Genomic DNA, 25,534 nt, shown 5'->3' on the forward strand with positions numbered 1-25,534 from the left:
ATAAAAGTGTTGCCAACAAACACGATCACTAAATACTAAAAATCAAGGGTCTCCTTATGCCTGTACTGTGGTATAATTGCTTAAATGTGCTTCGTTTGAGGGTACAAAAGGTCTTGGATTCAAATATTTATCTTATTTATATATTTCTATTTGTTCATCTTCTTAGATGCTTTCTTCTGCTTTTGTGGGTGACAGGGGTTGCTGGAGCTTATCCCAGTGAATTTACAGCCAAATGGTGGGGGGACACATGGTGGGGGGACACACCGTACCGCAGATAAATATGTTTATATTCAAACTAGCAGGAATCCGTGGAAATTCCACAATAAAACTATAATATCAGACTTCATACCAAACATATGAAAATAAAAGTATTGGTATTATAAACCAAGCATACCGAACATAGTCAAAAATCAACGTGGTGACGTAACGACTGTGTTGGCAAATCATGGATTGCGTTATGCGGGAATTGCAAAGCCATAGAGTAATATTAGCAGGCTAACTGGGGAAAGAAATCTAACTAATCTTGAGATTGGGAAAGGAGCTAACGTTAAAGGAAAAGGCACCTGTCAAAAGAGTAAGTGGAAAAGAAATTTTAGAGAAGTGATAGTGCTGTTAGCTGACTACACAAACAGAACTGCATGTAGTTACTTATTGACCTTTTTGTCAGATGCCCGAGGAGCATTTTGGATACTACATCGATTGTTCCATTCCAAATGGAAATCATAGCTGGACAGACTGTTTGTGCTAGCCAGCTAGTTTCACTCAGAATTCGTTGCCGTTTTCTGTGTCATTCCTGCTCTTTGGACTGTGCTCAAAAACATGAAAATTTTTGGAGTAGTCCATATAGAGTTATTTCTTTTCCTAAAATAGCAGGTGCCTAATGCCATTTTGTTCATGTGATTCCTTCTGGCAGATGCGCCGCGATTGGTTGGGCGCCGTGATTGGTTGGGCGTTTAATTGACAGGTAGTGGTTTGAGTTGGTGACAGCAAGAGACTTTTTCAAGTGAGTTTATTCAAATATATAGGTGGGGAGATATATGCATATGTTTTGTGGTTCATTGATTCAGACATACTGTATGTGTCGGGCTTTGGGTGTGAGATGGTTCAGTTGCCAGACAAGCCCTTCACGAATATTGAGATCATCTTTGAGCAGCGCTCTTCTCTTTTCCCACCATGACAGGGTCCCCATCTGTGGTGAAAGGACCACCCGGTTCAGATCTATGTACCTCTTTATCAGACGAATCTATGTTCCAGATCTATGTTCCTCTTTTGTCCTCTTTGCTCTGTCATTTTTCCCTCAGCTCGAACTTCAAAAGGATAACTTTGTTCAAAAGCTCTGTGCTTTGTTTCTTAGTGATGTTTCACATAATAATTTTTATTAATGCAACGTGTTCACCACTATGAGATAAAATGGTTTTTGAACTGCCTGATGGAATTAAAATACATTTCGTAAACTCATTGCTAAAAAGTGGATTTCTCAAAAAACTTCCTTCGCTTGGAGTAAGCCATGCTGTCCTCACTGTCTCTCTTCCTCTGTGCTCTGCTGTAACAGTAAGCTCATGATAGCTGTTCATCCAGGTGCATTGAACATGCTAGTTAACAAACAGTGTGATTGGCTTAATTTTAGTTAGGCTGATACCATAATTACTGGAGTACCACCACCCATGGTCTAGAGCCGTGACCATCGATAAAAAAATGCCAACAAATTCGATTCTCTCTGAAATTATAGTAGAGCAGTCACAAGTCTGGACGGAACGATCACTTGTGCTGGATCATGCCATTTAGTGGTCTAGAGGTATGATTCTTGCTTGGGGTGTGAAAGGTCCTGTGTATGATTCCTGGATGAGCCCTCTCTCTATTATATTTCTTCCATACTACATGTGCACCAAGAGTAAAATGGCACTCCTCTGACTACTTAATTCACTGCAACTTTTTCATGGGGTGCCTTTTGTGGCTCGTTGGTCTAGAGGTATGATTCTCGCTTTGGGTGTGAGAGGTCCTGGGTTCAATTCCCGGACGAGCCCTGCGCACTGCATGTATTGCATATTCCATTTGAACTGTGAGATTACAACAAATGGCATTGTGTCTGTTTTTCTAGGGTTGTGTAATTCTGGCATCAGGTGCAAGAGATCCTTCTTTCAATTACCTAATGAACCCTGTGCTTTGAAATTGTTTTGCAAGTGTGGAAAAAAATGCCATCAACCTGTGGTGAGGTCTGATGGCATCACCTAAAAAACTCCACGTAATACAACCTACTCATCTAACTGCGCATTGCAAGCGTTTGTACCCCTAACAAGAAATGGGACGTTTTTGTGAGTTTCAAGTAAACAAACCTTTTAAAAATTCAGGAACAAGTGTCTCTCACCATGGTTTTTGTGGCTCGTTGGTCTAGAGGTATGATTCTCGCTTCGGGTGCGAGAGGTCCCGTGTTCTATTCCCGGACGAGCCCTCTCTCTGAAACATTTTTCCATAGTTACTCCATGTGCATCAAGAGTCAAAAAGCACTGCGCTGTAACTGCGTGAAAGCTTTGTGTTTCTCAGTCTAATTTTATAAACTCCTTTGGTAAAGAGAGGAAATACACACTTCCATCGCCTGCATTCTTTCTAGCAAAGCAATGTACATAGTTCTATTCGCCTCCTGTTGGAAGATACAATCATTTCTTAGCAATTCAGAAAAGAGACAATCATTTGAATTTCATCTTTGACATGGACATGGAAGGTAAATGTATCATTAATACACTCCGACACAAGAGCTTTGCGACTGGCAAGTTGTGGCTCGTTGGTCTAGGAGTATGATTCTCGCTTAGGGTGCGAGAGGTCCCGGGTTCAAATCCCGGACGAGCCCTCTGTCTGTTATATTTGTTGCACAGTAACTCAATGTGCACCCAGAGTGAAACAGCATTGCTCTGAAACTGCATGAAAAAGCAGTGTTTCTTCAGTCTGGTTTCAGAAAAAAGAACTTTCTAGTAAACAATAAAGTACTTCCAGTGACTGAAACAGCATTGTTTCAAGCAACCAGTGCAAAGAGTTGTTTGCCTTCTCTTTGAAAATACAGGCATGACTTAGAAATGCAGCTAAGAGCCATTGACTTGGCTTTAATCTTTGACATGGACATGGAAGGTAAACCTACCATTTTTTCAGTAAGAAAAAAAACCTTTGAGATTAGCAAGTTGTGCTTGTTGATCTAGGAGTATGATTTGCGCTTATGGCTCGAGAGGTCCCATGTTCAAATCTCCGACGTGCACTAGACTTGATGAAATGAAGCCATTTGAGATCAGTTATGGGCACTTCTGTCTGTGTTGTGCTTTGTTCCAAACATTTTGAGTAAATTTATATTACTGGAATTACGTCCTTGTGCATCAAAACATGGCTTCCACTGTGGAACTTCAGCCCCTCTGATAGTGTCACTTAAGGAACACACTAAACAATCCACAAGTTTATGGAATTGATATGACTAAGTAATTCAATGCAACTCTTTCATGGGGTGCCTTTTGTGGCTCGTTGGTCTAGAGGTATGATTCTCGCTTCGGGTACGAGAGGTCCCATGTTCGATTCCCGGACGAGCCCTCTCTCTGAAACATTTTTCCATAGTTACTCCATGTGCATCAAGAGTCAAAAAGCACTGCGCTGTAACTGCGTGAAAGCTCTGTGTTTCTCAGTCTAATTTTATAAACTCCTTTGGTAAAGAAAGGAAATACACACTTCCATCGCCTGCATTCTTTCTAGCAAAGCAATGTACATAGTTCTATTCGCCTCCTGTTGGAAGATACAATCATTTCTTAGCAATTCAGCAAAGAGACAATCATTTGAATTTCATCTTTGACATGGACATGGAAGGTAAATGTATCATTAATACACTCCGACACAAGAGCTTTGCGACTGGCAAGTTGTGGCTCGTTGGTCTAGGAGTATGATTCTCGCTTAGGGTGCGAGAGGTCCCGGGTTCAAATCCCGGACGAGCCCTCTGTCTGTTATATTTGTTGCACAGTAACTCAATGTGCACCCAGAGTGAAACAGCATTGCTCTGAAACTGCATGAAAAAGCAGTGTTTCTTCAGTCCGGTTTCAGAAAAAAAAACTTTCTAGTAAACAATAAAGTACTTCCAGTGACTGAAACAGCATTGTTTCAAGCAACCAGTGCAAAGAGTTGTGTTTGCCTTCTCTTTGAAAATACAGGCATGACTTAGAAATGCACGTAAGAGCCATTGACTTGACTTTAATCTTTGACATGGACGTGGAAGGTAAACCTACCATTTTTTCAGTAAGAAACAAAACCTTTGAGATTGGCAAGTTGTGCTTGTTGATCTAGGAGTATGATTTGCGCTTATGGCTCGAGAGGTCCCATGTTCAAATCTCAGACGTGTACTAGACTTGATGAAATGAAGCCATTTGAGATCAGTTATGGGCACTTCTGTCTGTATTGTGCTTGGTTCCAATCATTTTGAGTAAATTTATATTACTGGAATTACGTCCTTGTGCATCCAAACATGGCTTCCACTGTGGAACTTCAGCCCCTCTGATAGTGTCACTTAAGCAACACACTAAACAATCCACAAGTTTATGGAATTGATATGACTAAGTAATTCACTGCAACTCTTTCATTGGGTGCCTTTTGTGGCTCGTTGGTCTAGAGGTATGATTCTCGCTTTGGGTGCGAGAGGTCCTGGGTTCAATTCCCAGACGAGCCCTTCACACTGCATGTATTTTATATTCCATTTGAACTGTGAGATTATCACAAATGGCATTGTGTCTGTTTTTCTAGGGTTGTGTAATTCTGGCATCAGGTGCAAGAGGTCTTTCTTTCAATTACCTAATGAACCCTGTGCTTTGAAATTGTTTTGCAAGTGTGAAAAAAATGCCATCAACCTGTGGTGAGGTCTGATGACACCACCTAAACAACTCCACGTAATACAACCTACTCATCTAACTGCGCATTGCAAGTGTTTGTATCCCTAACAAGAAATGGGACGTTTTTGTGAGTTTCAAGTAAAAAAACCTTTTAAAAATTCAGGAACAAGTGTCTCTCACCATGGTTTTTGTGGCTCGTTGGTCTAGAGGTATGATTCTCGCTTCGGGTGCGAGAGGTCCCGTGTTCGATTCCCGGACGAGCCCTCTCTCTGTTACATTTTTCCATAGTTACTCCATGTGCATCAAGAGTCAAAAAGCACTGCGCTGTAACTGCGTGAAAGCTTTGTGTTTCTCAGTCTAATTTTATAAACTCCTTTGGTAAAGAAAGGAAATACACACTTCCATCGCCTGCATTCTTTCTAGCAAAGCAATGTACATAGTTCTATTCGCCTCCTGTTGGAAGATACAATCATTTCTTAGCAATTCAGCAAAGAGACAATCATTTGAATTTCATCTTTGACATGGACATGGAAGGTAAATGTATCATTAATACACTCCGACACAAGAGCTTTGCGACTGGCAAGTTGTGGCTCGTTGGTCTAGGAGTATGATTCTCGCTTAGGGTGCGAGAGGTCCCGGGTTCAAATCCCGGACGAGCCCTCTGTCTGTTATATTTGTTGCACAGTAACTCAATGTGCACCAAGAGTGAAACAGCATTGCTCTGAAACTGCATGAAAAAGCAGTGTTTCTTCAGTCTGGTTTCAGAAAAATAAGCTTTCTAGTAAAAAATAAAGTACTTCCAGTGACTGAAACAGCATTGTTTCAAGCAACCAGTGCAAAGAGTTGTGTTTGCCTTCTCTTTGAAAATACAGGCATGACTTAGCAATGCAGGTAAGAGCCATTGACTTGACTTTAATCTTTGACATGGACGTGGAAGGTAAACCTACCATTTTTTCAGTAAGAAACAAAACCTTTGAGATTGGCAAGTTGTGCTTGTTGATCTAGGAGTATGATTTGCGCTTATGGCTCGAGAGGTCCCATGTTCAAATCTCAGACGTGCACTAGACTTGATGAAATGAAGCCATTTGAGATCAGTTAGGGCACTTCTGTCTGTATTGTGCTTGGTTCCAAACATTTTGAGTAAATTTATATTACTGGAATTACGTCCTTGTGCATCCAAACATGGCTTCCACTGTGGAACTTCAGCCCCTCTGATAGTGTCACTTAAGCAACACACTAAACAATCCACAAGTTTATGGAATTGATATGACTAAGTAATTCACTGCAACTCTTTCATGGGGTGCCTTTTGTGGCTCGTTGGTCTAGAGGTATGATTCTCGCTTTGGGTGCGAGAGGTCCTGGGTTCAATTCCCAGACGAGCCCTTCACACTGCATGTATTTTATATTCCATTTGAACTGTGAGATTATCACAAATGGCATTGTGTCTGTTTTTCTAGGGTTGTGTAATTCTGGCATCAGGTGCAAGAGGTCTTTCTTTCAATTACCTAATGAACCCTGTGCTTTGAAATTGTTTTGCAAGTGTGAAAAAAATGCCATCAACCTGTGGTGAGGTCTGATGACACCACCTAAACAACTCCACGTAATACAACCTACTCATCTAACTGCGCATTGCAAGCGTTTGTATCCCTAACAAGAAATGGGACGTTTTTGTGAGTTTCAAGTAAAAAAACCTTTTAAAAATTCAGGAACAAGTGTCTCTCACCATGGTTTTTGTGGCTCGTTGGTCTAGAGGTATGATTCTCGCTTCGGGTGCGAGAGGTCCCGTGTTCGATTCCCGGACGAGCCCTCTCTCTGTTACATTTTTCCATAGTTACTCCATGTGCATCAAGAGTCAAAAAGCACTGCGCTGTAACTGCGTGAAAGCTTTGTGTTTCTCAGTCTAATTTTATAAACTCCTTTGGTAAAGAAAGGAAATACACACTTCCATCGCCTGCATTCTTTCTAGCAAAGCAATGTACATAGTTCTATTCGCCTCCTGTTGGAAGATACAATCATTTCTTAGCAATTCAGCAAAGAGACAATCATTTGAATTTCATCTTTGACATGGACATGGAAGGTAAATGTATCATTAATACACTCCGACACAAGAGCTTTGCGACTGGCAAGTTGTGGCTCGTTGGTCTAGGAGTATGATTCTCGCTTAGGGTGCGAGAGGTCCCGGGTTCAAATCCCGGACGAGCCCTCTGTCTGTTATATTTGTTGCACAGTAACTCAATGTGCACCAAGAGTGAAACAGCATTGCTCTGAAACTGCATGAAAAAGCAGTGTTTCTTCAGTCTGGTTTCAGAAAAATAAGCTTTCTAGTAAAAAATAAAGTACTTCCAGTGACTGAAACAGCATTGTTTCAAGCAACCAGTGCAAAGAGTTGTGTTTGCCTTCTCTTTGAAAATACAGGCATGACTTAGCAATGCAGGTAAGAGCCATTGACTTGACTTTAATCTTTGACATGGACGTGGAAGGTAAACCTACCATTTTTTCAGTAAGAAACAAAACCTTTGAGATTGGCAAGTTGTGCTTGTTGATCTAGGAGTATGATTTGCGCTTATGGCTCGAGAGGTCCCATGTTCAAATCTCAGACGTGCACTAGACTTGATGAAATGAAGCCATTTGAGATCAGTTAGGGCACTTCTGTCTGTATTGTGCTTGGTTCCAAACATTTTGAGTAAATTTATATTACTGGAATTACGTCCTTGTGCATCCAAACATGGCTTCCACTGTGGAACTTCAGCCCCTCTGATAGTGTCACTTAAGCAACACACTAAACAATCCACAAGTTTATGGAATTGATATGACTAAGTAATTCACTGCAACTCTTTCATGGGGTGCCTTTTGTGGCTCGTTGGTCTAGAGGTATGATTCTCGCTTTGGGTGCGAGAGGTCCTGGGTTCAATTCCCAGACGAGCCCTTCACACTGCATGTATTTTATATTCCATTTGAACTGTGAGATTATCACAAATGGCATTGTGTCTGTTTTTCTAGGGTTGTGTAATTCTGGCATCAGGTGCAAGAGGTCTTTCTTTCAATTACCTAATGAACCCTGTGCTTTGAAATTGTTTTGCAAGTGTGAAAAAAATGCCATCAACCTGTGGTGAGGTCTGATGACACCACCTAAACAACTCCACGTAATACAACCTACTCATCTAACTGCGCATTGCAAGCGTTTGTACCCCTAACAAGAAATGGGACGTTTTTGTGAGTTTCAAGTAAAAAAACCTTTTAAAAATTCAGGAACAAGTGTCTCTCACCATGGTTTTTGTGGCTCGTTGGTCTAGAGGTATGATTCTCGCTTCGGGTGCGAGAGGTCCCGTGTTCGATTCCCGGACGAGCCCTCTCTCTGTTACATTTTTCCATAGTTACTCCATGTGCATCAAGAGTCAAAAAGCACTGCGCTGTAACTGCGTGAAAGCTTTGTGTTTCTCAGTCTAATTTTATAAACTCCTTTGGTAAAGAAAGGAAATACACACTTCCATCGCCTGCATTCTTTCTAGCAAAGCAATGTACATAGTTCTATTCGCCTCCTGTTGGAAGATACAATCATTTCTTAGCAATTCAGCAAAGAGACAATCATTTGAATTTCATCTTTGACATGGACATGGAAGGTAAATGTATCATTAATACACTCCGACACAAGAGCTTTGCGACTGGCAAGTTGTGGCTCGTTGGTCTAGGAGTATGATTCTCGCTTAGGGTGCGAGAGGTCCCGGGTTCAAATCCCGGACGAGCCCTCTGTCTGTTATATTTGTTGCAATGTAACTCAATGTGCACCAAGAGTGAAACAGCATTGCTCTGAAACTGCATGAAAAAGCAGTGTTTCTTCAGTCTGGTTTCAGAAAAAAAAGCTTTCTAGTAAAAAATAAAGTACTTCCAGTGACTGAAACAGCATTGTTGCAAGCAACCAGTGCAAAGAGTTGTGTTTGCCTTCTCTTTGAAAATACAGGCATGACTTAGCAATGCAGGTAAGAGCCATTGACTTGACTTTAATCTTTGACATGGACGTGGAAGGTAAACCTACCATTTTTTCAGTAAGAAACAAAACCTTTGAGATTGGCAAGTTGTGCTTGTTGATCTAGGAGTATGATTTGCGCTTATGGCTCGAGAGGTCCCATGTTCAAATCTCCGACGTGCACTAGACTTGATGAAATGAAGCCATTTGAGATCAGTTAGGGCACTTCTGTCTGTATTGTGCTTGGTTCCAAACATTTTGAGTAAATTTATATTACTGGAATTACGTCCTTGTGCATCAAAACATGGCTTCCACTGTGGAACTTCAGCCCCTCTGATAGTGTCACTTAAGCAACACACTAAACAATCCACAAGTTTATGGAATTGATATGACTAAGTAATTCACTGCAACTCTTTCATGGGGTGCCTTTTGTGGCTCGTTGGTCTAGAGGTATGATTCTCGCTTTGGGTGCGAGAGGTCCTGGGTTCAATTCCCAGACGAGCCCTTCACACTGCATGTATTTTATATTCCATTTGAACTGTGAGATTATCACAAATGGCATTGTGTCTGTTTTTCTAGGGTTGTGTAATTCTGGCATCAGGTGCAAGAGGTCTTTCTTTCAATTACCTAATGAACCCTGTGCTTTGAAATTGTTTTGCAAGTGTGAAAAAAATGCCATCAACCTGTGGTGAGGTCTGATGACACCACCTAAACAACTCCACGTAATACAACCTACTCATCTAACTGCGCATTGCAAGCGTTTGTATCCCTAACAAGAAATGGGACGTTTTTGTGAGTTTCAAGTAAAAAAACCTTTTAAAAATTCAGGAACAAGTGTCTCTCACCATGGTTTTTGTGGCTCGTTGGTCTAGAGGTATGATTCTCGCTTCGGGTGCGAGAGGTCCCGTGTTCGATTCCCGGACGAGCCCTCTCTCTGTTACATTTTTCCATAGTTACTCCATGTGCATCAAGAGTCAAAAAGCACTGCGCTGTAACTGCGTGAAAGCTTTGTGTTTCTCAGTCTAATTTTATAAACTCCTTTGGTAAAGAAAGGAAATACACACTTCCATCGCCTGCATTCTTTCTAGCAAAGCAATGTACATAGTTCTATTCGCCTCCTGTTGGAAGATACAATCATTTCTTAGCAATTCAGCAAAGAGACAATCATTTGAATTTCATCTTTGACATGGACATGGAAGGTAAATGTATCATTAATACACTCCGACACAAGAGCTTTGCGACTGGCAAGTTGTGGCTCGTTGGTCTAGGAGTATGATTCTCGCTTAGGGTGCGAGAGGTCCCGGGTTCAAATCCCGGACGAGCCCTCTGTCTGTTATATTTGTTGCACAGTAACTCAATGTGCACCAAGAGTGAAACAGCATTGCTCTGAAACTGCATGAAAAAGCAGTGTTTCTTCAGTCTGGTTTCAGAAAAAAAAGCTTTCTAGTAAAAAATAAAGTACTTCCAGTGACTGAAACAGCATTGTTTCAAGCAACCAGTGCAAAGAGTTGTGTTTGCCTTCTCTTTGAAAATACAGGCATGACTTAGCAATGCAGGTAAGAGCCATTGACTTGACTTTAATCTTTGACATGGACGTGGAAGGTAAACCTACCATTTTTTCAGTAAGAAACAAAACCTTTGAGATTGGCAAGTTGTGCTTGTTGATCTAGGAGTATGATTTGCGCTTATGGCTCGAGAGGTCCCATGTTCAAATCTCAGACGTGTACTAGACTTGATGAAATGAAGCCATTTGAGATCAGTTATGGGCACTTCTGTCTGTATTGTGCTTGGTTCCAAACATTTTGAGTAAATTTATATTACTGGAATTACGTCCTTGTGCATCCAAACATGGCTTCCACTGTGGAACTTCAGCCCCTCTGATAGTGTCACTTAAGCAACACACTAAACAATCCACGAGTTTATGGAATTGATATGACTAAGTAATTCACTGCAACTCTTTCATGGGGTGCCTTTTGTGGCTCGTTGGTCTAGAGGTATGATTCTCGCTTTGGGTGCGAGAGGTCCTGGGTTCAATTCCCAGACGAGCCCTTCACACTGCATGTATTTTATATTCCATTTGAACTGTGAGATTATCACAAATGGCATTGTGTCTGTTTTTCTAGGGTTGTGTAATTCTGGCATCAGGTGCAAGAGGTCTTTCTTTCAATTACCTAATGAACCCTGTGCTTTGAAATTGTTTTGCAAGTGTGAAAAAAATGCCATCAACCTGTGGTGAGGTCTGATGACACCACCTAAACAACTCCACGTAATACAACCTACTCATCTAACTGCGCATTGCAAGCGTTTGTATCCCTAACAAGAAATGGGACGTTTTTGTGAGTTTCAAGTAAAAAAACCTTTTAAAAATTCAGGAACAAGTGTCTCTCACCATGGTTTTTGTGGCTCGTTGGTCTAGAGGTATGATTCTCGCTTCGGGTGCGAGAGGTCCCGTGTTCGATTCCCGGACGAGCCCTCTCTCTGTTACATTTTTCCATAGTTACTCCATGTGCATCAAGAGTCAAAAAGCACTGCGCTGTAACTGCGTGAAAGCTTTGTGTTTCTCAGTCTAATTTTATAAACTCCTTTGGTAAAGAAAGGAAATACACACTTCCATCGCCTGCATTCTTTCTAGCAAAGCAATGTACATAGTTCTATTCGCCTCCTGTTGGAAGATACAATCATTTCTTAGCAATTCAGCAAAGAGACAATCATTTGAATTTCATCTTTGACATGGACATGGAAGGTAAATGTATCATTAATACACTCCGACACAAGAGCTTTGCGACTGGCAAGTTGTGGCTCGTTGGTCTAGGAGTATGATTCTCGCTTAGGGTGCGAGAGGTCCCGGGTTCAAATCCCGGACGAGCCCTCTGTCTGTTATATTTGTTGCACAGTAACTCAATGTGCACCAAGAGTGAAACAGCATTGCTCTGAAACTGCATGAAAAAGCAGTGTTTCTTCAGTCTGGTTTCAGAAAAAAAAGCTTTCTAGTAAAAAATAAAGTACTTCCAGTGACTGAAACAGCATTGTTTCAAGCAACCAGTGCAAAGAGTTGTGTTTGCCTTCTCTTTGAAAATACAGGCATGACTTAGCAATGCAGGTAAGAGCCATTGACTTGACTTTAATCTTTGACATGGACGTGGAAGGTAAACCTACCATTTTTTCAGTAAGAAACAAAACCTTTGAGATTGGCAAGTTGTGCTTGTTGATCTAGGAGTATGATTTGCGCTTATGGCTCGAGAGGTCCCATGTTCAAATCTCAGACGTGTACTAGACTTGATGAAATGAAGCCATTTGAGATCAGTTATGGGCACTTCTGTCTGTATTGTGCTTGGTTCCAAACATTTTGAGTAAATTTATATTACTGGAATTACGTCCTTGTGCATCAAAACATGGCTTCCACTGTGGAACTTCAGCCCCTCTGATAGTGTCACTTAAGCAACACACTAAACAATCCACGAGTTTATGGAATTGATATGACTAAGTAATTCACTGCAACTCTTTCATGGGGTGCCTTTTGTGGCTCGTTGGTCTAGAGGTATGATTCTCGCTTCGGGTGCGAGAGGTCCCGTGTTCGATTCCCGGACGAGCCCTCTCTCTGTTACATTTTTCCATAGTTACTCCATGTGCATCAAGAGTCAAAAAGCACTGCGCTGTAACTGCGTGAAAGCTTTGTTTTTCTCAGTCTAATTTTATAAACTCCTTTGGTAAAGAAAGGAAATACACACTTCCATCGCCTGCATTCTTTCTAGCAAAGCAATGTACATAGTTCTATTCGCCTCCTGTTGGAAGATACAATCATTTCTTAGCAATTCAGAAAAGAGACAATCATTTGAATTTCATCTTTGACATGGACATGGAAGGTAAATGTATCATTAATACACTCCGACACAAGAGCTTTGCGACTGGCAAGTTGTGGCTCGTTGGTCTAGGAGTATGATTCTCGCTTAGGGTGCGAGAGGTCCCGGGTTCAAATCCCGGACGAGCCCTCTGTCTGTTATATTTGTTGCACAGTAACTCAATGTGCACCAAGAGTGAAACAGCATTGCTCTGAAACTGCATGAAAAAGCAGTGTTTCTTCAGTCTGGTTTCAGAAAAAAAAGCTTTCTAGTAAAAAATAAAGTACTTCCAGTGACTGAAACAGCATTGTTTCAAGCAACCAGTGCAAAGAGTTGTGTTTGCCTTCTCTTTGAAAATACAGGCATGACTTAGCAATGCAGGTAAGAGCCATTGACTTGACTTTAATCTTTGACATGGACGTGGAAGGGAAACCTACCATTTTTTCAGTAAGAAACAAAACCTTTGAGATTGGCAAGTTGTGCTTGTTGATCTAGGAGTATGATTTGCGCTTATGGCTCGAGAGGTCCCATGTTCAAATCTCAGACGTGTACTAGACTTGATGAAATGAAGCCATTTGAGATCAGTTATGGGCACTTCTGTCTGTATTGTGCTTGGTTCCAAACATTTTGAGTAAATTTATATTACTGGAATTACGTCCTTGTGCATCAAAACATGGCTTCCACTGTGGAACTTCAGCCCCTCTGATAGTGTCACTTAAGCAACACACTAAACAATCCACAAGTTTATGGAATTGATATGACTAAGTAATTCACTGCAACTCTTTCATGGGGTGCCTTTTGTGGCTCGTTGGTCTAGAGGTATGATTCTCGCTTTGGGTGCGAGAGGTCCTGGGTTCAATTCCCAGACCAGCCCTTCACACTGCATGTATTTTATATTCCATTTGAACTGTGAGATTATCACAAATGGCATTGTGTCTGTTTTTCTAGGGTTGTGTAATTCTGGCATCAGGTGCAAGAGGTCTTTCTTTCAATTACCTAATGAACCCTGTGCTTTGAAATTGTTTTGCAAGTGTGAAAAAAATGCCATCAACCTGTGGTGAGGTCTGATGGCACCACCTAAACAACTCCACGTAATACAACCTACTCATCTAACTGCGCATTGCAAGCGTTTGTATCCCTAACAAGAAATGGGACGTTTTTGTGAGTTTCAAGTGAAAAAACCTTTTAAAAAATCAGGAACAAGTGTCTCTCCCCATGGTTTTTGTGGCTCGTTGGTCTAGAGGTATGATTCTCGCTTCGGGTGCGAGAGGTCCCGTGTTCGATTCCCGGACGAGCCCTCTCTCTGTTACATTTTTCCATAGTTACTCCATGTGCATCAAGAGTCAAAAAGCACTGCGCTGTAACTGCGTGAAAGCTTTGTGTTTCTCAGTCTAATTTTATAAACTCCTTTGGTAAAGAAAGGAAATACACACTTCCATCGCCTGCATTCTTTCTAGCAAAGCAATGTACATAGTTCTATTCGCCTCCTGTTGGAAGATACAATCATTTCTTAGCAATTCAGCAAAGAGACAATCATTTGAATTTCATCTTTGACATGGACATGGAAGGTAAATGTATCATTAATACACTCCGACACAAGAGCTTTGCGACTGGCAAGTTGTGGCTCGTTGGTCTAGGAGTATGATTCTCGCTTAGGGTGCGAGAGGTCCCGGGTTCAAATCCCGGACGAGCCCTCTGTCTGTTATATTTGTTGCTCAGTAACTCAATGTGCACCAAGAGTGAAACAGCATTGCTCTGAAACTGCATGAAAAAGCAGTGTTTCTTCAGTCTGGTTTCAGAAAAAAAAGCTTTCTAGTAAAAAATAAAGTACTTCCAGTGACTGAAACAGCATTGTTTCAAGCAACCAGTGCAAAGAGTTGTGTTTGCCTTCTCTTTGAAAATACAGGCATGACTTAGCAATGCAGGTAAGAGCCATTGACTTGACTTTAATCTTTGACATGGACGTGGAAGGTAAACCTACCATTTTTTCAGTAAGAAACAAAACCTTTGAGATTGGCAAGTTGTGCTTGTTGATCTAGGAGTATGATTTGCGCTTATGGCTCGAGAGGTCCCATGTTCAAATCACAAACGTGTACTAGACTTGATGAAATGAAGCCATTTGAGATCAGTTATGGGCACTTCTGTCTGTATTGTGCTTTGTTCCAAACATTTTGAGTAAATTTATATTACTGGAATTACGTCCTTGTGCATCAAAACATGGCTTCGACTGTGGAACTTCAGCCCCTCTGATAGTGTCACTTAAGCAACACACTAAACAATCCACGAGTTTATGGAATTGATATGACTAAGTAATTCACTGCAACTCTTTCATGGGGTGCCTTTTGTGGCTCGTTGGTCTAGAGGTATGATTCTCGCTTCGGGTGCGAGAGGTCCCGTGTTCGATTCCCGGACGAGCCCTCTCTCTGTTACATTTTTCCATAGTTACTCCATGTGCATCAAGAGTCAAAAAGCACTGCGCTGTAACTGCGTGAAAGCTTTGTGTTTCTCAGTCTAATTTTATAAACTCCTTTGGTAAAGAAAGGAAATACACACTTCCATCGCCTGCATTCTTTCTAGCAAAGCAATGTACATAGTTCTATTTGCCTCCTGCTGGAAGATACAATCATTTCTTAGCAATTCAGCAAAGAGACAATCATTTGAATTTCATCTTTGACATGGACATGGAAGGTAAATGTATCATTAATACACTCCGACACAAGAGCTTTGCGACTGGCAAGTTGTGGCTCGTTGGTCTAGGAGTATGATTCTCGCTTAGGGTGCGAGAGGTCCCGGGTTCAAATCCCGGACGAGCCCTCTGTCTGTTATATTTGTTGCACAGTAACTCAATGTGCACCAAGAGTGAAACAGCATTGCTCTGAAACTGCATGAAAAAGCAGTGTTTCTTCAGTCTAGTTTCAGAAAAAAAAGCTTTCTAGTAAAAAATAAAGTACTTCCAGTGACTGAAACAGCATTGTTTCAAGCAACCAGTGCAAAGAGTTGTGTTTGCCTTCTCTTTGAAAATACAGGCATGACTTAGCAATGCAGGTAAGAGCCATTGACTTGACTTTAATCTTTGACATGGACGTGGAAGGTAAACCTACCATTTTTTCAGTAAGAAACAAAACCTTTGAGATTGGCAAGTTGTGCTTGTTGATCTAGGAGTATGATTTGCGCTTATGGCTCGAGAGGTCCCATGTTCAAATCTCAGACGTGTACTAGACTTGATGAAATGAAGCCATTTGAGATCAGTTATGGGCACTTCTGTCTGTATTGTGCTTGGTACCAAACATTTTGAGTAAATTTATATTACTGGAATTACGTCCTTGTGCATCAAAACATGGCTTCCACTGTGGAACTTCAGCCCCTCTGATAGTGTCACTTAAGCAACACACTAAACAATCCACAAGTTTATGGAATTGATATGACTAAGTAATTCACTGCAACTCTTTCATGGGGTGCCTTTTGTGGCTCGTTGGTCTAGAGGTATGATTCTCGCTTTGGGTGCGAGAGGTCCTGGGTTCAATTCCCAGACCAGCCCTTCACACTGCATGTATTTTATATTCCATTTGAACTGTGAGATTATCACAAATGGCATTGTGTCTGTTTTTCTAGGGTTGTGTAATTCTGGCATCAGGTGCAAGAGGTCTTTCTTTCAATTACCTAATGAACCCTGTGCTTTGAAATTGTTTTGCAAGTGTGAAAAAAATGCCATCAACCTGTGGTGAGGTCTGATGGCACCACCTAAACAACTCCACGTAATACAATTTACTCATCTAACTGCGCATTGCAAGCGTTTGTATCCCTAACAAGAAATGGGACGTTTTTGTGAGTTTCAAGTAAAAAAACCTTTTAAAAATTCAGGAACAAGTGTCTCTCACCATGGTTTTTGTGGCTCGTTGGTCTAGAGGTATGATTCTCGCTTCGGGTGCGAGAGGTCCCGTGTTCGATTCCCGGACGAGCCCTCTCTCTGTTACATTTTTCCATAGTTACTCCATGTGCATCAAGAGTCAAAAAGCACTGCGCTGTAACTGCGTGAAAGCTTTGTGTTTCTCAGTCTAATTTTATAAACTCCTTTGGTAAAGAAAGGAAATACACACTTCCATCGCCTGCATTCTTTCTAGCAAAGCAATGTACATAGTTCTATTTGCCTCCTGCTGGAAGATACAATCATTTCTTAGCAATTCAGCAAAGAGACAATCATTTGAATTTCATCTTTGACATGGACATGGAAGGTAAATGTATCATTAATACACTCCGACACAAGAGCTTTGCGACTGGCAAGTTGTGGCTCGTTGGTCTAGGAGTATGATTCTCGCTTAGGGTGCGAGAGGTCCCGGGTTCAAATCCCGGACGAGCCCTCTGTCTGTTATATTTGTTGCACAGTAACTCAATGTGCACCAAGAGTGAAACAGCATTGCTCTGAAACTGCATGAAAAAGCAGTGTTTCTTCAGTCTGGTTTCAGAAAAAAAAGCTTTCTAGTAAAAAATAAAGTACTTCCAGTGACTGAAACAGCATTGTTTCAAGCAACCAGTGCAAAGAGTTGTGTTTGCCTTCTCTTTGAAAATACAGGCATGACTTAGCAATGCAGGTAAGAGCCATTGACTTGACTTTAATCTTTGACATGGACGTGGAAGGGAAACCTACCATTTTTTCAGTAAGAAACAAAACCTTTGAGATTGGCAAGTTGTGCTTGTTGATCTAGGAGTATGATTTGCGCTTATGGCTCGAGAGGTCCCATGTTCAAATCTCAGACGTGTACTAGACTTGATGAAATGAAGCCATTTGAGATCAGTTATGGGCACTTCTGTCTGTATTGTGCTTTGTTCCAAACATTTTGAGTAAATTTGTATTACTGGAATTACGTCCTTGTGCATCAAAACATGGCTTCCACTGTGGAACTTCAGCCCCTCTGATAGTGTCACTTAAGCAACACACTAAACAATCCACGAGTTTATGGAATTGATATGACTAAGTAATTCACTGCAACTCTTTCATGGGGTGCCTTTTGTGGCTCGTTGGTCTAGAGGTATGATTCTCGCTTCGGGTGCGAGAGGTCCCGTGTTAGATTCCCGGACGAGCCCTCTCTCTGTTACATTTTTCCATAGTTACTCCGTGTGCATCAAGAGTCAAAAAGCACTGCGCTGTAACTGCGTGAAAGCTTTGTGTTTCTCAGTCTAATTTTATAAACTCCTTTGGTAAAGAAAGGAAATACACACTTCCATCGCCTGCATTCTTTCTAGCAAAGCAATGTACATAGTTCTATTTGCCTCCTGCTGGAAGATACAATCATTTCTTAGCAATTCAGGAAAGAGACAATCATTTGAATTTCATCTTTGACATGGACATGGAAGGTAAATGTATCATTAATACACTCCGACACAAGAGCTTTGCGACTGGCAAGTTGTGGCTCGTTGGTCTAGGAGTATGGTTCTCGCTTAGGGTGCGAGAGGTCCCGGGTTCAAATCCCGGACGAGCCCTCTGTCTGTTATATTTGTTGCACAGTAACTCAATGTGCACCAAGAGTGAAACAGCATTGCTCTGAAACTGCATGAAAAAGCAGTGTTTCTTCAGTCTGGTTTCAGAAAAAAAAGCTTTCTAGTAAAAAATAAAGTACTTCCAGTGACTGAAACAGCATTGTTTCAAGCAACCAGTGCAAAGAGTTGTGTTTGCCTTCTCTTTGAAAATACAGGCATGACTTAGCAATGCAGGTAAGAGCCATTGACTTGACTTTAATCTTTGACATGGACGTGGAAGGTAAACCTACCATTTTTTCAGTAAGAAACAAAACCTTTGAGATTGGCAAGTTGTGCTTGTTGATCTAGGAGTATGATTTGCGCTTATGGCTCGAGAGGTCCCATGTTCAAATCACAGACGTGTACTAGACTTGATGAAATGAAGCCATTTGAGATCAGTTATGGGCACTTCTGTCTGTATTGTGCTTTGTTCCAAACATTTTGAGTAAATTTATATTACTGGAATTACGTCCTTGTGCATCAAAACATGGCTTCCACTGTGGAACTTCAGCCCCTCTGATAGTGTCACTTAAGCAACACACTAAACAATCCACGAGTTTATGGAATTGATATGACTAAGTAATTCACTGCAACTCTTTCATGGGGTGCCTTTTGTGGCTCGTTGGTCTAGAGGTATGATTCTCGCTTCGGGTGCGAGAGGTCCCGTGTTCGATTCCCGGACGAGCCCTCTCTCTGTTACATTTTTCCATAGTTACTCTATGTGCATCAAGAGTCAAAAAGCACTGCGCTGTAACTGCGTGAAAGCTTTGTGTTTCTCAGTCTAATTTTATAAACTCCTTTGGTAAAGAAAGGAAATACACACTTCCATCGCCTGCATTCTTTCTAGCAAAGCAATGTACATAGTTCTATTTGCCTCCTGCTGGAAGATACAATCATTTCTTAGCAATTCAGCAAAGAGACAATCATTTGAATTTCATCTTTGACATGGACATGGAAGGTAAATGTATCATTAATACACTCCGACACAAGAGCTTTGCGACTGGCAAGTTGTGGCTCGTTGGTCTAGGAGTATGATTCTCGCTTAGGGTGCGAGAGGTCCCGGGTTCAAATCCCGGACGAGCCCTCTGTCTGTTATATTTGTTGCACAGTAACTCAATGTGCACCAAGAGTGAAACAGCATTGCTCTGAAACTGCATGAAAAAGCAGTGTTTCTTCAGTCTGGTTTCAGAAAAAAAAGCTTTCTAGTAAAAAATAAAGTACTTCCAGTGACTGAAACAGCATTGTTTCAAGCAACCAGTGCAAAGAGTTGTGTTTGCCTTCTCTTTGAAAATACAGGCATGACTTAGCAATGCAGGTAAGAGCCATTGACTTGACTTTAATCTTTGACATGGACGTGGAAGGGAAACCTACCATTTTTTCAGTAAGAAACAAAACCTTTGAGGTTGGCAAGTTGTGCTTGTTGATCTAGGAGTATGATTTGCGCTTATGGCTCGAGAGGTCCCATGTTCAAATCTCAGACGTGTACTAGACTTGATGAAATGAAGCCATTTGAGATCAGTTATGGTTACTTCTGTCTGTATTGTGCTTTGTTCCAAACATTTTGAGTAAATTTATATTACTGGAATTACGTCCTTGTGCATCAAAACATGGCTTCCACTGTGGAACTTCAGCCCCTCTGATAGTGTCACTTAAGCAACACACTAAACAATCCACGAGTTTATGGAATTGATATGACTAAGTAATTCACTGCAACTCTTTCATGGGGTGCCTTTTGTGGCTCGTTGGTCTAGAGGTATGATTCTCGCTTCGGGTGCGAGAGGTCCCGTGTTCGATTCCCGGACGAGCCCTCTCTCTGTTACATTTTTCCATAGTTACTCTATGTGCATCAAGAGTCAAAAAGCACTGCGCTGTAACTGCGTGAAAGCTTTGTGTTTCTCAGTCTAATTTTATAAACTCCTTTGGTAAAGAAAGGAAATACACACTTCCATCGCCTGCATTCTTTCTAGCAAAGCAATGTACATAGTTCTACTCGCCTCATGTTGGAAGATACAATCATTTCTTAGCAATTCAGGAAAGAGACAATCATTTGAATTTCATCTTTGACATGGACATGGAAGGTAAATGTATCATTAATACACTCCGACACAAGAGCTTTGCGACTGGCAAGTTGTGGCTCGTTGGTCTAGGAGTATGATTCTCGCTTAGGGTGCGAGAGGTCCCGGGTTCAAATCCCGGACGAGCCCTCTGTCTGTTATATTTGTTGCACAGTAACTCAATGTGCACCAAGAGTGAAACAGCATTGCTCTGAAACTGCATGAAAAAGCAGTGTTTCTTCAGTCTGGTTTCAGAAAAAAAAGCTTTCTAGTAAAAAATAAAGTACTTCCAGTGACTGAAACAGCATTGTTTCAAGCAACCAGTGCAAAGAGTTGTGTTTGCCTTCTCTTTGAAAATACAGGCATGACTTAGCAATGCAGGTAAGAGCCATTGACTTGACTTTAATCTTTGACATGGACGTGGAAGGGAAACCTACCATTTTTTCAGTAAGAAACAAAACCTTTGAGATTGGCAAGTTGTGCTTGTTGATCTAGGAGTATGATTTGCGCTTATGGCTCGAGAGGTCCCATGTTCAAATCTCAGACGTGTACTAGACTTGATGAAATGAAGCCATTTGAGATCAGTTATGGGCACTTCTGTCTGTATTGTGCTTTGTTCCAAACATTTTGAGTAAATTTATATTACTGGAATTACGTCCTTGTGCATCAAAACATGGCTTCCACTGTGGAACTTCAGCCCCTCTGATAGTGTCACTTAAGCAACACACTAAACAATCCACGAGTTTATGGAATTGATATGACTAAGTAATTCACTGCAACTCTTTCATGGGGTGCCTTTTGTGGCTCGTTGGTCTAGAGGTATGATTCTCGCTTCGGGTGCGAGAGGTCCCGTGTTCGATTCCCGGACGAGCCCTCTCTCTGTTACATTTTTCCATAGTTACTCTATGTGCATCAAGAGTCAAAAAGCACTGCGCTGTAACTGCGTGAAAGCTTTGTGTTTCTCAGTCTAATTTTATAAACTCCTTTGGTAAAGAAAGGAAATACACACTTCCATCGCCTGCATTCTTTCTAGCAAAGCAATGTACATAGTTCTACTCGCCTCATGTTGGAAGATACAATCATTTCTTAGCAATTCAGGAAAGAGACAATCATTTGAATTTCATCTTTGACATGGACATGGAAGGTAAATGTATCATTAATACACTCCGACACAAGAGCTTTGCGACTGGCAAGTTGTGGCTCGTTGGTCTAGGAGTATGATTCTCGCTTAGGGTGCGAGAGGTCCCGGGTTCAAATCCCGGACGAGCCCTCTGTCTGTTATATTTGTTGCACAGTAACTCAATGTGCACCAAGAGTGAAACAGCATTGCTCTGAAACTGCATGAAAAAGCAGTGTTTCTTCAGTCTGGTTTCAGAAAAAAAATCTTTCTAGTAAAAAATAAAGTACTTCCAGTGACTGAAACAGCATTGTTTCAAGCAACCAGTGCAAAGAGTTGTGTTTGCCTTCTCTTTGAAAATACAGGCATGACTTAGCAATGCAGGTAAGAGCCATTGACTTGACTTTAATCTTTGACATTGTCGTGGAAGGTAAACCTACCATTTTTTCAGTAAGAAACAAAACCTTTGAGATTGGCAAGTTGTGCTTGTTGATCTAGGAGTATGATTTGCGCTTATGGCTCGAGAGGTCCCATGTTCAAATCTCAGACGTGTACTAGACTTGATGAAATGAAGCCATTTGAGATCAGTTATGGGCACTTCTGTCTGTATTGTGCTTGGTTCCAAACATTTTGAGTAAATTTATATTACTGGAATTACGTCCTTGTGCATCAAAACATGGCTTCCACTGTGGAACTTCAGCCCCTCTGATAGTGTCACTTAAGCAACACACTAAACAATCCACGAGTTTATGGAATTGATATGACTAAGTAATTCACTGCAACTCTTTCATGGGGTGCCTTTTGTGGCTCGTTGGTCTAGAGGTATGATTCTCGCTTTGGGTGCGAGAGGTCCTGGGTTCAATTCCCAGACGAGCCCTTCACACTGCATGTATTTTATATTCCATTTGAACTGTGAGATTATCACAAATGGCATTGTGTCTGTTTTTCTAGGGTTGTGTAATTCTGGCATCAGGTGCAAGAGGTCTTTCTTTCAATTACCTAATGAACCCTGTGCTTTGAAATTGTTTTGCAAGTGTGAAAAAAATGCCATCAACCTGTGGTGAGGTCTGATGGCACCACCTAAACAACTCCACGTAATACAATTTACTCATCTAACTGCGCATTGCAAGCGTTTGTATCCCTAACAAGAAATGGGACGTTTTTGTGAGTTTCAAGTAAAAAAACCTTTTAAAAATTCAGGAACAAGTGTCTCTCACCATGGTTTTTGTGGCTCGTTGGTCTAGAGGTATGATTCTCGCTTCGGGTGCGAGAGGTCCCGTGTTCGATTCCCGGACGAGCCCTCTCTCTGTTACATTTTTCCATAGTTACTCCATGTGCATCAAGAGTCAAAAAGCACTGCGCTGTAACTGCGTGAAAGCTTTGTGTTTCTCAGTCTAATTTTATAAACTCCTTTGGTAAAGAAAGGAAATACACACTTCCATCGCCTGCATTCTTTCTAGCAAAGCAATGTACATAGTTCTATTTGCCTCCTGCTGGAAGATACAATCATTTCTTAGCAATTCAGCAAAGAGACAATCATTTGAATTTCATCTTTGACATGGACATGGAAGGTAAATGTATCATTAATACACTCCGACACAAGAGCTTTGCGACTGGCAAGTTGTGGCTCGTTGGTCTAGGAGTATGATTCTCGCTTAGGGTGCGAGAGGTCCCGGGTTCAAATCCCGGACGAGCCCTCTGTCTGTTATATTTGTTGCACAGTAACTCAATGTGCACCAAGAGTGAAACAGCATTGCTCTGAAACTGCATGAAAAAGCAGTGTTTCTTCAGTCTGGTTTCAGAAAAAAAAGCTTTCTAGTAAAAAATAAAGTACTTCCAGTGACTGAAACAGCATTGTTTCAAGCAACCAGTGCAAAGAGTTGTGTTTGCCTTCTCTTTGAAAATACAGGCATGACTTAGCAATGCAGGTAAGAGCCATTGACTTGACTTTAATCTTTGACATGGACGTGGAAGGGAAACCTACCATTTTTTCAGTAAGAAATAAAACCTTTGAGATTGGCAAGTTGTGCTTGTTGATCTAGGAGTATGATTTGCGCTTATGGCTCGAGAAGTCCCATGTTCAAATCACAGACGTGTACTAGACTTGATGAAATGAAGCCATTTGAGATCAGTTATGGGCACTTCTGTCTGTATTGTGCTTTGTTCCAAACATTTTGAGTAAATTTATATTACTGGAATTACGTCCTTGTGCATCAAAACATGGCTTCCACTGTGGAACTTCAGCCCCTCTGATAGTGTCACTTAAGCAACACACTAAACAATCCACGAGTTTATGGAATTGATATGACTAAGTAATTCACTGCAACTCTTTCATGGGGTGCCTTTTGTGGCTCGTTGGTCTAGAGGTATGATTCTCGCTTTGGGTGCGAGAGGTCCTGGGTTCAATTCCCAGACGAGCCCTTCACACTGCATGTATTTTATATTCCATTTGAACTGTGAGATTATCACAAATGGCATTGTGTCTGTTTTTCTAGGGTTGTGTAATTCTGGCATCAGGTGCAAGAGGTCTTTCTTTCAATTACCTAATGAACCCTGTGCTTTGAAATTGTTTTGCAAGTGTGAAAAAAATGCCATCAACCTGTGGTGAGGTCTGATGGCACCACCTAAACAACTCCACGTAATACAATTTACTCATCTAACTGCGCATTGCAAGCGTTTGTATCCCTAACAAGAAATGGGACGTTTTTGTGAGTTTCAAGTAAAAAAACCTTTTAAAAATTCAGGAACAAGTGTCTCTCACCATGGTTTTTGTGGCTCGTTGGTCTAGAGGTATGATTCTCGCTTCGGGTGCGAGAGGTCCCGTGTTCGATTCCCGGACGAGCCCTCTCTCTGTTACATTTTTCCATAGTTACTCCATGTGCATCAAGAGTCAAAAAGCACTGCGCTGTAACTGCGTGAAAGCTTTGTGTTTCTCAGTCTAATTTTATAAACTCCTTTGGTAAAGAAAGGAAATACACACTTCCATCGCCTGCATTCTTTCTAGCAAAGCAATGTACATAGTTCTATTTGCCTCCTGCTGGAAGATACAATCATTTCTTAGCAATTCAGCAAAGAGACAATCATTTGAATTTCATCTTTGACATGGACATGGAAGGTAAATGTATCATTAATACACTCCGACACAAGAGCTTTGCGACTGGCAAGTTGTGGCTCGTTGGTCTAGGAGTATGATTCTCGCTTAGGGTGCGAGAGGTCCCGGGTTCAAATCCCGGACGAGCCCTCTGTCTGTTATATTTGTTGCACAGTAACTCAATGTGCACCAAGAGTGAAACAGCATTGCTCTGAAACTGCATGAAAAAGCAGTGTTTCTTCAGTCTGGTTTCAGAAAAAAAAGCTTTCTAGTAAAAAATAAAGTACTTCCAGTGACTGAAACAGCATTGTTTCAAGCAACCAGTGCAAAGAGTTGTGTTTGCCTTCTCTTTGAAAATACAGGCATGACTTAGCAATGCAGGTAAGAGCCATTGACTTGACTTTAATCTTTGACATGGACGTGGAAGGTAAACCTACCATTTTTTCAGTAAGAAACAAAACCTTTGAGATTGGCAAGTTGTGCTTGTTGATCTAGGAGTATGATTTGCGCTTATGGCTCGAGAGGTCCCATGTTCAAATCTCAGACGTGTACTAGACTTGATGAAATGAAGCCATTGGAGATCAGTTATGGGCACTTCTGTCTGTATTGTGCTTTGTTCCAAACATTTTGAGTAAATTTATATTACTGGAATTACGTCCTTGTGCATCAAAACATGGCTTCCACTGTGGAACTTCAGCCCCTCTGATAGTGTCACTTAAGCAACACACTAAACAATCCACGAGTTTATGGAATTGATATGACTAAGTAATTCACTGCAACTCTTTCATGGGGTGCCTTTTGTGGCTCGTTGGTCTAGAGGTATGATTCTCGCTTCGGGTGCGAGAGGTCCCGTGTTCGATTCCCGGACGAGCCCTCTCTCTGTTACATTTTTCCATAGTTACTCTATGTGCATCAAGAGTCAAAAAGCACTGCGCTGTAACTGCGTGAAAGCTTTGTGTTTCTCAGTCTAATTTTATAAACTCCTTTGGTAAAGAAAGGAAATACACACTTCCATCGCCTGCATTCTTTCTAGCAAAGAAATGTACATAGTTCTACTCGCCTCATGTTGGAAGATACAATCATTTCTTAGCAATTCAGGAAAGAGACA

General features: G+C 41.3%; 1 protein-coding gene and 42 non-coding genes across 43 annotated transcripts in view; 42 read left to right on the plus strand and 1 right to left on the minus strand.

The window, feature by feature from the left end:
- me1 (malic enzyme 1, NADP(+)-dependent, cytosolic) overlaps nt 1-25,534 on the minus strand; it is a 107,785-nt gene that overhangs the window by 56,298 nt on the left and 25,953 nt on the right. The window lies entirely within an intron of this gene.
- Nucleotides 1,953-2,024, plus strand: trnap-ugg (transfer RNA proline (anticodon UGG)). Its single transcript has one exon. It is a non-coding gene; the product is annotated as a tRNA-Pro (tRNA).
- trnap-agg (transfer RNA proline (anticodon AGG)) lies at nt 2,774-2,845 on the plus strand. The gene has a single exon. It is a non-coding gene; the product is annotated as a tRNA-Pro (tRNA).
- trnap-agg (transfer RNA proline (anticodon AGG)) lies at nt 3,892-3,963 on the plus strand. Its single transcript has one exon. It is a non-coding gene; the product is annotated as a tRNA-Pro (tRNA).
- On the plus strand, nt 4,616-4,687 carry trnap-ugg (transfer RNA proline (anticodon UGG)). The gene has a single exon. It is a non-coding gene; the product is annotated as a tRNA-Pro (tRNA).
- On the plus strand, nt 5,040-5,111 carry trnap-cgg (transfer RNA proline (anticodon CGG)). Its single transcript has one exon. It is a non-coding gene; the product is annotated as a tRNA-Pro (tRNA).
- trnap-agg (transfer RNA proline (anticodon AGG)) lies at nt 5,436-5,507 on the plus strand. Its single transcript has one exon. It is a non-coding gene; the product is annotated as a tRNA-Pro (tRNA).
- Nucleotides 6,159-6,230, plus strand: trnap-ugg (transfer RNA proline (anticodon UGG)). The gene has a single exon. It is a non-coding gene; the product is annotated as a tRNA-Pro (tRNA).
- On the plus strand, nt 6,583-6,654 carry trnap-cgg (transfer RNA proline (anticodon CGG)). Its single transcript has one exon. It is a non-coding gene; the product is annotated as a tRNA-Pro (tRNA).
- trnap-agg (transfer RNA proline (anticodon AGG)) lies at nt 6,979-7,050 on the plus strand. The gene has a single exon. It is a non-coding gene; the product is annotated as a tRNA-Pro (tRNA).
- Nucleotides 7,702-7,773, plus strand: trnap-ugg (transfer RNA proline (anticodon UGG)). Its single transcript has one exon. It is a non-coding gene; the product is annotated as a tRNA-Pro (tRNA).
- Nucleotides 8,126-8,197, plus strand: trnap-cgg (transfer RNA proline (anticodon CGG)). Its single transcript has one exon. It is a non-coding gene; the product is annotated as a tRNA-Pro (tRNA).
- trnap-agg (transfer RNA proline (anticodon AGG)) lies at nt 8,522-8,593 on the plus strand. Its single transcript has one exon. It is a non-coding gene; the product is annotated as a tRNA-Pro (tRNA).
- trnap-ugg (transfer RNA proline (anticodon UGG)) lies at nt 9,245-9,316 on the plus strand. Its single transcript has one exon. It is a non-coding gene; the product is annotated as a tRNA-Pro (tRNA).
- trnap-cgg (transfer RNA proline (anticodon CGG)) lies at nt 9,669-9,740 on the plus strand. Its single transcript has one exon. It is a non-coding gene; the product is annotated as a tRNA-Pro (tRNA).
- Nucleotides 10,065-10,136, plus strand: trnap-agg (transfer RNA proline (anticodon AGG)). Its single transcript has one exon. It is a non-coding gene; the product is annotated as a tRNA-Pro (tRNA).
- Nucleotides 10,789-10,860, plus strand: trnap-ugg (transfer RNA proline (anticodon UGG)). Its single transcript has one exon. It is a non-coding gene; the product is annotated as a tRNA-Pro (tRNA).
- On the plus strand, nt 11,213-11,284 carry trnap-cgg (transfer RNA proline (anticodon CGG)). Its single transcript has one exon. It is a non-coding gene; the product is annotated as a tRNA-Pro (tRNA).
- trnap-agg (transfer RNA proline (anticodon AGG)) lies at nt 11,609-11,680 on the plus strand. The gene has a single exon. It is a non-coding gene; the product is annotated as a tRNA-Pro (tRNA).
- On the plus strand, nt 12,333-12,404 carry trnap-cgg (transfer RNA proline (anticodon CGG)). The gene has a single exon. It is a non-coding gene; the product is annotated as a tRNA-Pro (tRNA).
- trnap-agg (transfer RNA proline (anticodon AGG)) lies at nt 12,729-12,800 on the plus strand. Its single transcript has one exon. It is a non-coding gene; the product is annotated as a tRNA-Pro (tRNA).
- Nucleotides 13,453-13,524, plus strand: trnap-ugg (transfer RNA proline (anticodon UGG)). The gene has a single exon. It is a non-coding gene; the product is annotated as a tRNA-Pro (tRNA).
- trnap-cgg (transfer RNA proline (anticodon CGG)) lies at nt 13,877-13,948 on the plus strand. Its single transcript has one exon. It is a non-coding gene; the product is annotated as a tRNA-Pro (tRNA).
- Nucleotides 14,273-14,344, plus strand: trnap-agg (transfer RNA proline (anticodon AGG)). Its single transcript has one exon. It is a non-coding gene; the product is annotated as a tRNA-Pro (tRNA).
- trnap-cgg (transfer RNA proline (anticodon CGG)) lies at nt 14,997-15,068 on the plus strand. Its single transcript has one exon. It is a non-coding gene; the product is annotated as a tRNA-Pro (tRNA).
- Nucleotides 15,393-15,464, plus strand: trnap-agg (transfer RNA proline (anticodon AGG)). Its single transcript has one exon. It is a non-coding gene; the product is annotated as a tRNA-Pro (tRNA).
- trnap-ugg (transfer RNA proline (anticodon UGG)) lies at nt 16,117-16,188 on the plus strand. The gene has a single exon. It is a non-coding gene; the product is annotated as a tRNA-Pro (tRNA).
- Nucleotides 16,541-16,612, plus strand: trnap-cgg (transfer RNA proline (anticodon CGG)). The gene has a single exon. It is a non-coding gene; the product is annotated as a tRNA-Pro (tRNA).
- On the plus strand, nt 16,937-17,008 carry trnap-agg (transfer RNA proline (anticodon AGG)). Its single transcript has one exon. It is a non-coding gene; the product is annotated as a tRNA-Pro (tRNA).
- Nucleotides 18,057-18,128, plus strand: trnap-agg (transfer RNA proline (anticodon AGG)). The gene has a single exon. It is a non-coding gene; the product is annotated as a tRNA-Pro (tRNA).
- Nucleotides 18,781-18,852, plus strand: trnap-cgg (transfer RNA proline (anticodon CGG)). The gene has a single exon. It is a non-coding gene; the product is annotated as a tRNA-Pro (tRNA).
- trnap-agg (transfer RNA proline (anticodon AGG)) lies at nt 19,177-19,248 on the plus strand. Its single transcript has one exon. It is a non-coding gene; the product is annotated as a tRNA-Pro (tRNA).
- trnap-cgg (transfer RNA proline (anticodon CGG)) lies at nt 19,901-19,972 on the plus strand. The gene has a single exon. It is a non-coding gene; the product is annotated as a tRNA-Pro (tRNA).
- On the plus strand, nt 20,297-20,368 carry trnap-agg (transfer RNA proline (anticodon AGG)). Its single transcript has one exon. It is a non-coding gene; the product is annotated as a tRNA-Pro (tRNA).
- On the plus strand, nt 21,021-21,092 carry trnap-cgg (transfer RNA proline (anticodon CGG)). The gene has a single exon. It is a non-coding gene; the product is annotated as a tRNA-Pro (tRNA).
- Nucleotides 21,417-21,488, plus strand: trnap-agg (transfer RNA proline (anticodon AGG)). The gene has a single exon. It is a non-coding gene; the product is annotated as a tRNA-Pro (tRNA).
- Nucleotides 22,141-22,212, plus strand: trnap-ugg (transfer RNA proline (anticodon UGG)). The gene has a single exon. It is a non-coding gene; the product is annotated as a tRNA-Pro (tRNA).
- Nucleotides 22,565-22,636, plus strand: trnap-cgg (transfer RNA proline (anticodon CGG)). Its single transcript has one exon. It is a non-coding gene; the product is annotated as a tRNA-Pro (tRNA).
- On the plus strand, nt 22,961-23,032 carry trnap-agg (transfer RNA proline (anticodon AGG)). The gene has a single exon. It is a non-coding gene; the product is annotated as a tRNA-Pro (tRNA).
- On the plus strand, nt 23,685-23,756 carry trnap-ugg (transfer RNA proline (anticodon UGG)). The gene has a single exon. It is a non-coding gene; the product is annotated as a tRNA-Pro (tRNA).
- On the plus strand, nt 24,109-24,180 carry trnap-cgg (transfer RNA proline (anticodon CGG)). Its single transcript has one exon. It is a non-coding gene; the product is annotated as a tRNA-Pro (tRNA).
- Nucleotides 24,505-24,576, plus strand: trnap-agg (transfer RNA proline (anticodon AGG)). Its single transcript has one exon. It is a non-coding gene; the product is annotated as a tRNA-Pro (tRNA).
- Nucleotides 25,229-25,300, plus strand: trnap-cgg (transfer RNA proline (anticodon CGG)). The gene has a single exon. It is a non-coding gene; the product is annotated as a tRNA-Pro (tRNA).

This window comes from Antennarius striatus, chromosome 9 (assembly GCF_040054535.1).
Source record: "Antennarius striatus isolate MH-2024 chromosome 9, ASM4005453v1, whole genome shotgun sequence".
Classification (NCBI taxonomy): Eukaryota; Metazoa; Chordata; class Actinopteri; order Lophiiformes; family Antennariidae; genus Antennarius; species Antennarius striatus.